Source organism: Zea mays, chromosome 5 (genome assembly GCF_902167145.1).
Source record: "Zea mays cultivar B73 chromosome 5, Zm-B73-REFERENCE-NAM-5.0, whole genome shotgun sequence".
In the NCBI taxonomy this organism is placed as follows: Eukaryota; Viridiplantae; Streptophyta; class Magnoliopsida; order Poales; family Poaceae; genus Zea; species Zea mays.
Window position 1 is genome coordinate 67,899,988 of NC_050100.1, and position 10,230 is coordinate 67,910,217.

The window sequence follows — 10,230 nt, forward strand, 5'->3', positions numbered from 1 at the left end:
TGGGGGTATTTGAATGTACTAGAACTAATAGTTAGTGACTCTATTGGAACTAATAGTTCTTGGCATTGAAGCGTCTCCTGACTGGTCATTGGGTACTTCGGCAATAATCATAACGATTCCATGTGTTTCCTTGTAGCATCGCACGGGCATAAACCTATTTGTACATAATTATAGTGGTATTATAGATCTCCATTGCAACGCACGGGCACTCACCTAGTTTAGTTGATTTTTCGAAGGAGGAGGTCGGTCTAGATGCATGCTTAATTGCTAAGACTAGCATGTTTTGGCTGTGGCATCGCTGTCTAGCACATGTTGGGATGAAGAACCTTCATAAACTTCTAAAGGGAGAACATGTGTTAGGTCTAACCAATGTATGTTTCGAAAAAGATAGACCTTGTGCAGCATGTCAAGCAGGCAAACAGGTGGGAAGTACTCATCATAGCAAGAATGTGATGACCACATCAAGACCTCTGGAGCTACTTCATATGGACCTCTTCGAACCCGTTGCCTACCTCAGCATTGGGGGAAGTAAGTATGGTCTTGTTATTGTTGATGATTTTTCCCGCTTCACTTGGGTGTTCTTTTTGCAGGATAAATCAGAAACCCAAGGGACCCTAAAGCGCTTTCTAAGGAGAGCTCAAAATGAATTTGAGCTCAAGGTGAAAAAGATAAGAAGCAACAACGGGTCTGAGTTCAAGAACTTACAAGTGGAGGAGTACCTTGAGGAGGAAGGAATCAAGCACGAGTTCTCCGCTCCCTACACACCACAGCAAAACGGTGTAGTAGAGAGGAAGAACAGGACGCTTATAGACATGGCGAGGACGATGCTTGGAGAATTTAAGACGCCCGAGCGGTTTTGGTCGGAAGCTGTGAACACAGCTTGCCACGCCATAAACCGGGTCTACCTTCATTGCCTCCTCAAGAAGACATCGTATGAACTTCTAACTGGTAACAAACCCAACGTTTCATACTTTCATGTATTTGGGAGTAAGTGTTACATTCTAGTAAAGAAAGGTATAAATTCTAAATTTGCTCCCAAAGGTGTAGAAGGGTTTTTACTAGGTTATGACTCAAATACAAAGGTGTATAGAGTCTTCAACAAATCATCGGGTTTGGTTGAAGTCTCTAGCGATGTTGTATTTGATGAGACTAATGGCTCTCCAAGAGAGCAAGTTGATATTGATGATATAGATGAAGATGATGTTTCGACGGCCGCAATGCGCACCATGGCAATTGGAGATGTGCGACCACAGGAACAACAAGAGCAAGATCAACCTTCTTCCTCAACAATGGTGCACCCCCCAACTCAAGATTATGAACAGGTTCCTCAAGAGGAGGCGTGTGATCAAGGGGGAGCACAAGAAGATCAAGTTATGGAGGAAGAAGCACCATGGGCCCCTCCAAGTCAAGTCCGAGCGACAATTCAAAGGAATCACCCCGTCGATCAGATTCTGGGCGACATATGCAAGGGAGTAACTACTCGCTCACGATTAGCTAATTTTTGTGAGCATTACTCGTTTGTCTCTTCTATTGAGCCTTTCAGGGTAGAAGAGGCCTTGCAAGATCTGGACTGGGTGTTGGCCATGTAGGAAGAGCTCAACAACTTCAAGCGAAATGAAGTTTGGACCCTGGTGCCACGTCCCAAGCAAAACGTTGTGGGAACCAAGTGGGTGTTCCGCAACAAGCAAGACGAGCACGGGGTGGTGACACAAAACAAGGCTCGACTTGTGGCAAAAGGTTATGCCCAAGTCGCAGGTTTGGATTTCGAGGAGACTTTTGCTCCTGTGGCTAGGCTAGAGTCTATTCGCATTCTATTAGCCTATGCCGCTCATCACTCTTTCAGGTTGTTCCAAATGGATGTGAAGAGCGCTTTCCTCAACGGGCCAATCAAGGAGGAGGTGTACGTGGAGCAACCCCCTAGCTTTGAGGATGAACGGTACCCCGACCATGTGTGTAAGCTCTCTAAGGCGCTCTATGGACTTAAGCAAGCCCCAAGAGCATGGTATGAATGCCTTAGAGATTTCTTAATTGCTAATGCTTTCAAGGTTGGGAAAGTCGAGCCAACTCTTTTCACTAAGACTTGTGATGGTGACCTATTTGTGTGCCAAATTTATGTCGATGACATAATATTCGATTCTACTAACCAAAAGTCTTGTGAGGAGTTTAGCAGGGTGATGACACAGAAATTTGAGATGTCGATGATGGGCGAGTTGAACTACTTCCTTGGGTTCCAAGTGAAGCAACTCAAGGACGGCACCTTCATCTCCCAAATGAAGTACACACAAGACTTGATCAAGCGGTTTGGGATGAAGGACGCCAAGCCCGCGAAGACACCAATGGGCACTGACGGACATGTCGACCTCAACAAAGGAGGTAAGTTCGTTGATCAAAAGGCATACCGGTCTATGATAGGTTCTTTGCTTTATTTATGTGCTAGTAGACCGGATATTATGCTTAGCGTATGCATGTGTGCTAGATTTCAATCTGATCCAAGGGAGTGTCACCTTGTAGCCGTTAAGCGAATTCTTAGATATTTAGTTGCTACGCCTTGCTTCGAGATCTGGTATCCAAAGGGGTCTACCTTTGACTTGATTGGATACTCAGACTCTGATTATGCTGGATGCAAGGTTGATAGGAAGAGTACATCAGGGACGTGCCAATTCCTAGGAAGGTCCCTGGTGTCTTGGAGCTCTAAGAAACAAACCTCTGTTGCCCTATCCACCGCTGAGGCCGAGTATGTTGCCGCAGGACAGTGTTGCACGCAACTACTTAGGATGAGGCAAACCCTCCGGGACTTTGGCTACAATCTGAGCAAAGTCCCACCCCTATGTGACAATAAGAGTGCAATCCGCATGGCGGATAATCCTGTTGAACACAGCCGCACTAAGCACATAGACATCCGACATCACTTTTTGAGAGACCACTAGCAAAAGGGAGATATCGAAGTGTTCTATATTAGCACCGAGAACTAGCTAGCCGATATCTTTACCAAGCCGTTAGATGAGAAAACCTTTTGCAGGCCGCGTAGTGAGCTAAATGTCTTAGATTCGCGTAACTTGGATTGATTTATAGCATACATGTGTTTTATGCCTTTGATCAAGTTACTTTATGCATTTATGAGATTTGTTGTTTACTTCTGGTGCTCAAGTTGTGCAAGGGATCCTCGGACCTCACAAGTTCATGTGTGAGTAATGCACATATTTAGGGGGAGAAGTGCTACAACTTGATCCTTTGAGACTAACATTTGTGTTGAGTTTACTTAATGTAGCCTCAAAGGTGAATTGAAAGGGAAAGGTGAACTTGGACCATGCAAAGACTTCCACTGCACTCCGGTATTAACTCCAAGTTCATATCTATGCTCTTATTGCCTTTTTGCTCTTAATTGACAATTTTGGTGAGGCAATGGGGTTAAAGGGGCCAATAATGATCCCATTTTGGTGCTTAATGCCAAAGGGGGAGAAATTAAGGCCAAAGCAAATGGATCAGCTACCACTTGAGAATTTTTGAAAATAGTAGAGTTAAAACTTTTGATTTGTCAAAATACTCTTATTGTCAAAATTTGGTCTCTTGTGGGGAGAATGTTTGATTATGGGAAAAGGGGGAGTTTTTGGCTCTTAATCATTTTTACTCTTGGATTATCTCTCTTTGTGCCCAAACAAGTGTGTTTGATTTAGAGATAGGAAAATGAATATGATTTGCAAAAACAAACCAAGTGGTGGCAAAGAACGATCCAAATATGTCAAATCTTGTCAAAGACTATTTGTGTTCTCAATTGCATTGATGTTGCACTTCTATTTCTTGCTTTTTGATGTGTTGGCATAAATCACCAAAAAGGGGGAGATTGAAAGGGAAATGTGCCCTTGGGCCATTTCTAGTATATTTTGGCGATTAAGTGTCCAACACATATTAAGTAGGTTATTATATGTCAAATGATGAATGAAGTGCAAATCAACAAGAAGGTATGTTTCTAGACTTAGTACATTTGTTTTGGGTACTAATGAAGTTACCTAAGTGCTAGAAACAAGAAAAGAAAAAGATTGGAAGAGAGTGCCTGTGTGCAGCCAAGACTCAGCACAGTCTGGCACACCGGACTGTTCGGTGGTGCACCGGACAGTGTCTGGTGCGCCAGGCTGGTCTCCGGCGAACTGGCCACTCTCGGGAAAACTTCGGCGGTGTACGACTATAATTCACCGGACTGTCCGGTGTGCACCGGACAGTGTCTGGTGTGCCAACTGCCACAAATCTGCAACGGTCGTATGCGCCAGAAAAGGAAGGAGATCGCACACCGGACAGCTACAGGGACTGTCCGGTGGCGCACCAGACTGTCCGGTGCGCCACCCGACAGAAGGCAAGATTAGCCTTCCAAGAATGCCTCCAACGGCTCCTAGCTGCCTTGGGGCTATAAAAGGGACCCCTAGGCGCATGAAGGAACTACCCAAGCATACTTTGAGCATTCTAAGTCTTCCACACTCCGTTTTCGCGCACTTGATCGACCGTGTTAGTGATTTGAGCTCCGTTCTTGTAGTGAACTAGTTGTGCTTCATTTTGAGTTCAAGTCTTGGCTTGTGTGCGTGTGTATTGCTGCGGATTTGTGTGTGTTGCTTCCCATCCTTACTCTTGTGCTTTCACCATGATCTTTATTGTAAGGGTGAGAGACTCCAACTTGTGGAGATTCCTCGCGAACGGAAAAAGAGATAAGAAAGAAGAACACAGTGGTATTCAAGTTGATCATTGGATCACTTGAAAGGGGTTGAGTGCAACCCTCGTCCATTGGGACGCTACAACATGGAAGTAGGCAAGTGTTATACTTGGCCGAACCACGGGATAACTCGCGTGTCTCTTGTGATTGCTTTTCTGTGATTACTTGTGTGTTCGCAAGAGCTCGCTACTTAGCCATACTAACACTTAACCAAGTTTTATTGGCTATTAGTTGTTGAATTTTACAGGATCACCTATTCACCCCCCCTCTAGGTGCTCTCAACGAGACATAAGACACTCGATGGAAGGCGACCACGCACATGGTGAGACCTGAAGACCTAGAGGCCGGTGGCAAGGCTTAGTGTAGGACTCTAGTTCCGTAGTCTTAGGGCCACCCCACATAGAGACTTGGGAGCCCCTCCCCCTCTCTTGCCTGCTTGTAACCTGCTTGTAAACCCTACTGCGAGCATGGAGCAACAGAGATGCTGGTAGCGCGAGCCACCGAAAACTAGATGTAGGAATGTTCTCTCCGGACAACTACGAACCATGCGTCCACCGAGCACACACCGTCCAGAGCCTAGAACGTGCACACAGAAATTTACTTGTTAGAGCGGAGGTTCAAAACATCGACAGTTTGTGCGCCAGATAGGGGCCTTGTGCATTATTGATGAACCCTCTAGGCTCAGATGGCCAGCTGCAATGTCGATCGGATCCTCCAAGCAATGACCTGTTTTAGGAACCTTAACTTCATCCTCGACAGCGAAGAGGAAATGGTCTGGGCCCCGAAGGCCTGACCCTTTCGCTTAGGACTCTCAATTCAACCATGATGGCCCATGGCGGGCCCATATCGTTCGCAACCCTGGAGCAATCGCTCGCTTCAAGAGCCTCGACTTCGTCATAAACAATGGCCGTTAGATGGTCTAAGTGCCGCTCGCCCAACCTTCTCTACCCGCAAACCCAAACATCGTTGCAGAAGAACTCGGTGGTCTCAGCCTAACCCCCATGGAGGCAAGTTGTTGGGCAAGGATCGTCCTTGCCATCCAAGGTCGACGAGATAAGGCGACAGATCACAATCCACATGGGTCCCGACCCCTCGTATGATGATCTGTGGGCCTTCTTCTCATCCTATGTAGAACTTTCTGCATGGTACGATGAGGAAAGGCTGCCTCACCGCGACAGCTTTATTGGTAGTCCTCGAGTGTTCCCACCTCACCTACACCACGCACCAAGGGTGATCATGGCCCTCGTCACCTAGGGCCACCTCCCCACCGCCGATGACTTGGACTTCATCTGGATGGTCGAGGGCGATGGAGACCTCATTTTTATACCCTTTGCTCGGACTCAGGCTCGAACCCTGGCTCTTCGATGAGCAGCAAGGGCGAACCTCCCAATGGCGGGGAGAATGAAGGACGCCAGACCCTCGCGACCCTTGTCCCTCTAGAAGGACAAGTGACATTTATAGCACATGCAATATTGGAGTACTATGCGAGGCAGAAGCCAGAGAAATCGCCAAGCATGATGTCTCTGCCTTGAACCCCCCGTAGTTCTCGGCAGGAACGGGTTCATGTCCCGCTTGTAATTCCTTGGTGTTTATCAATAAAAAGTGATTCTAGAGCCATTCCCAGTGTCAGACATGAGGAAGAAGGGGACAAAACTAGCTTAGACCTGGCTCAATCTGTCTCGATCCTTCTCTCTTCATTTTCTTTTCTTGCCTCCTCTCTATAACTCATAAGGTAGGCGACACGACGTCCAGTGCACCGGATGAGCAAGGCGAATAACAAAGGAGTCAATGAAATGATGTGTGGGAACCCCCACAGATAAACTAGCTACATTGCTCTTCTCTTCCAAAACTAATCATTTCAAACTTTCTTATCTTACGTTGAAAGCGTGCTCAGCAAAACGCGTCGCTGCATCATGTCTCTCTCCTGTGGGACCCTCGACGGGGAGGGGGGCTAGGACAATGTGACCTAGAGCTTCTGCAAACGAACCCTAAGGATGGGAGACGTGCAGGTCGACCCTACCCTCGTCCTTGTTAGAACCGACCTAAGGGACAAATGACGCGAACGGAGGGGTCCATTGAGGAAGCTAGTCAAGATTGTGAATGCGTATGCCTCGAAGGTTACGACGATGGTCGCCAGTGCAATCTTAGGTCCTGAAGTCGCAGATACCTGCCCCGAATGAACGAACGCTAACAAGAATGAAGAGGGAAAAGGAGCGTGAAACCCTAACAACAATCGTTAATTTATTCTCATCCTTACAAATTCTTTGGGGAAAAAATTAATCATCATTATTTCTTATTAGGAAACACAAAATACGACTCTCTGCTAGGCGTCAGACGAAGGGTTTGGCTGATGCTCCCGAGTGTTCTGGTCTTGTCGGCTCACCATTCGTTAGCATGGCCGAGGAATTCTCGATCCCACAGGACCAGTCGTCAAGTCGAGACCCGGTCACGACCAGGGTGTAGTGAACCCTGGGACGGAGCGTGTTGGCCTCCCGTTCCTAAATGCGACCAACGATGAGTGTTATTAGGGAGGTCGGGGTAGACGAATCCCCCGATCTTGAAATCTCGAGACGATCACGTACGAGATCAATGTCGCACACAAACTGGAGTGCTCGGCGTCGAGAGCCTACTGTTGGTCCTTCGCGCGTGAAAGATCACTAGCACCCTTGCTAACAAAATGAGAAATCACATGAGGGTCACTGAAACCTGGAAAGTTTAAAAAACGAAGGGAAAAGCGTGAATCTTACCATCTGCTGAGGGCCCCAACAAGGAGCTTTCCAGGAGGCTAGTAAACACATTTATACATCAGATGATTTCAGATCTGCTTAAACAAGACAAACCTATAAAGGTCGCGATCAACTTTAACAGTTGGTCCACAACTCGGGACGTATCATCAGAGTGGGGTTGAAGCAGCCCGATATACGCAGCGAAGCAAATCAGCGGTCCAACAGCCACAAGCAAGGTTGGGAACAGTACCCTATCTCCTTTTTCTGAAAAACAACAAATAAGCAAGGGTGAGTACAAACGTACTCAGCAGCCCACCTTCACCCGCGGAATGGGGAAATCAGATATAATGCATGGAATATGTGGAGCTCAGGATATTTTGCAGAAACAACAATATTTTATGCAGGGTTGTTTTGAAAAAACATTTTGTATTTTGCAAAGCGCATCCTCTCCAAAAGGAGCTAGAAGTTTTTCAGTATAGAACAAAATCCCCTGGACTAAACCATCCAGGTATCTCAGCAGTTTCCCACTGGTTTTCATTTTCAACAACAGCCACTGGACTTCTTGTCCACCATAGCTCACGGCTCAACCGCCGGACCTTTTTAAAACCACTTTTCAAAAGCACTTTTTTTAAAAACAAAACACTAATTGCCATACCACACCAGACTCGTCCATTCCTATGGACACAGACTATTCGAATAGGTTTGAACTCTGTGCAGAGGGGTACACTTTACCCACTAGTCCGGCTCTACGATCTCATTGCCATGAGATCCGACACCGAATCTCTTTCTTTCCTCGCACGTCCCTACCTTAATGATTATACCGGAAGGAGTCAGGCCACCGCCATGTCCAAACCGGACAAAACATTCCCCCTCCTTATCCTCCCGATGCTCCCCAGCCTTCATGACCTTGGGGTTGGACCGTACGAGTTCAGATTGAGTGACTGCCCACACAGTCTCGAGTGGTTGTACTTATCATGAGTACAGGTAGTGAAGGATGACAAACTGGTCCTTATATGAGGGGACAATCCTTCCGCTCATGCCTAAACCAGCTGAGCCATCACCTTAGGCCCTCCCCTAAACCAGGGAGTCCCTGATCATCCCTACTCAAAGGTGATAAGGGTGAAAACCCTTCATCATACACATTTTGAAAAAGCATTTTCTTTTGAAAACTCACACCTTTTCTCAAATCATTTGTAACAAATATATCAAGGATTGATTGCGGCAAGTGGCTTGGGTGGCCATAATAACTTGTCTCAGAAATCATATCATGCATAAAATAACAGGCTGAGGGTTGTGGTTGAAAAAAAATCATAGGTAATTTATGCATCAAAGGGATCCAGTGAGCTTGCCGTGCTTATCCGGCGAAGGGGGAAGGAGAGCTCGCGGAACTGGCTTCTAGCTCCACCGCCTGGCGTAGACTTGCAGATCTGACCTCCACGAGACGGCACGAACGCTCCGATAACTATGCAACATGAACAAGCAAACATACAAACCAGCAAGTATACCAACAAATATTTAGTATAGTGGTCAGAATAGCGATATATGGATGGGTAGAGTCTTGAGTAGAATCTGTGTCATGTGGTGTTGTGATATTACTGGTGGTGGAGCGGAGGTGCTTACCAGGAGGGTGGGCTGGAGGCGAAGCGACACTATGCGTGTAGCCGGCAGAGCGGAGTAATTGAGTGGGTGGGGTGTTTGCCTTGGCTGAGGGTGTTGAGTGTGTGTGGAGAGGGAGAGGGTAGCTGGGTGTATTTATAGCTGAGTGTATGTGGTGTAGCACGGTGAAGTTCACTGTTGGTGAGAATAGTGACGAATGAATTGACTTAGTCTGAACATGGAGATTATAGGCAGAATATGGGATAAGAGTATTTTAGGAGTTTTCTGGAATATGAACCATGCTTAAGGGATGACATGGTTGGATAGGGAATAGTTTGATAAGAATTTAGAAACGAGAATTATTGGAATCTGAGTTTGGAAGCCTGGTTCGAAGGAATCTCAAAGCTAAGCGTGCTCAACTTGGAGAAACCTGGGATGGGTGACCAGATGGGAAGTTCCCACTGGAAGGAAAATCACAGTCACCAGAGTTCGTATGACTGAAATATTGGTCTGGCTGGTCTTAGGTGGACTGGACAATATGACAGATGAGTAGTTGAAATTTGGGGTGATCGGATGATCGATGAATAGTGACGACGAAAAGACTGCCATAGATATCATCGATGAATAGTAAAGACGAATAGTAACGATGCTGAATAGTAACGTGAATAGTAACGATGAATAGTAATGGTAAATAGTGATAGTGAATAGTTCGTATGAACGAACGATGAACGATGAATAGTGACGATGAACGATGAATAGGAACTATGAACAAACGGACGAACGATCGAATGATCGGACGAACGAACGATCGGAATTTCAGCAGCATAACGGCAGGACAAAGATTATCTGGAAGAACGATGAATAGGAACTATGAACGAACGATGAACGATCGAATGATCGAACGATCGGACTTTCGGCAGCATAACGACAGGAAAAAGATTATTTGGACGAACGAACGGATGAACGATCGAACGATCGAACGAACGAACCATGAACGATCGGACGAACGAACGAACAAACTAAGAACAGGGGGACGAACGATCGAAGAACGACCGAACGATCCTTGTGCTAGTGTGTGCTTGTGTGGAACATGGAGTGGGTGTGTGTGGGGGGGGGGGGGGGGGGGAAGAGAGTTGCCATGAAATGGCTTGGGGTGGGATGAGAGGAGGCCCTTGCCCCTCTATTTATAGCCATGATGGGGGGATTAGG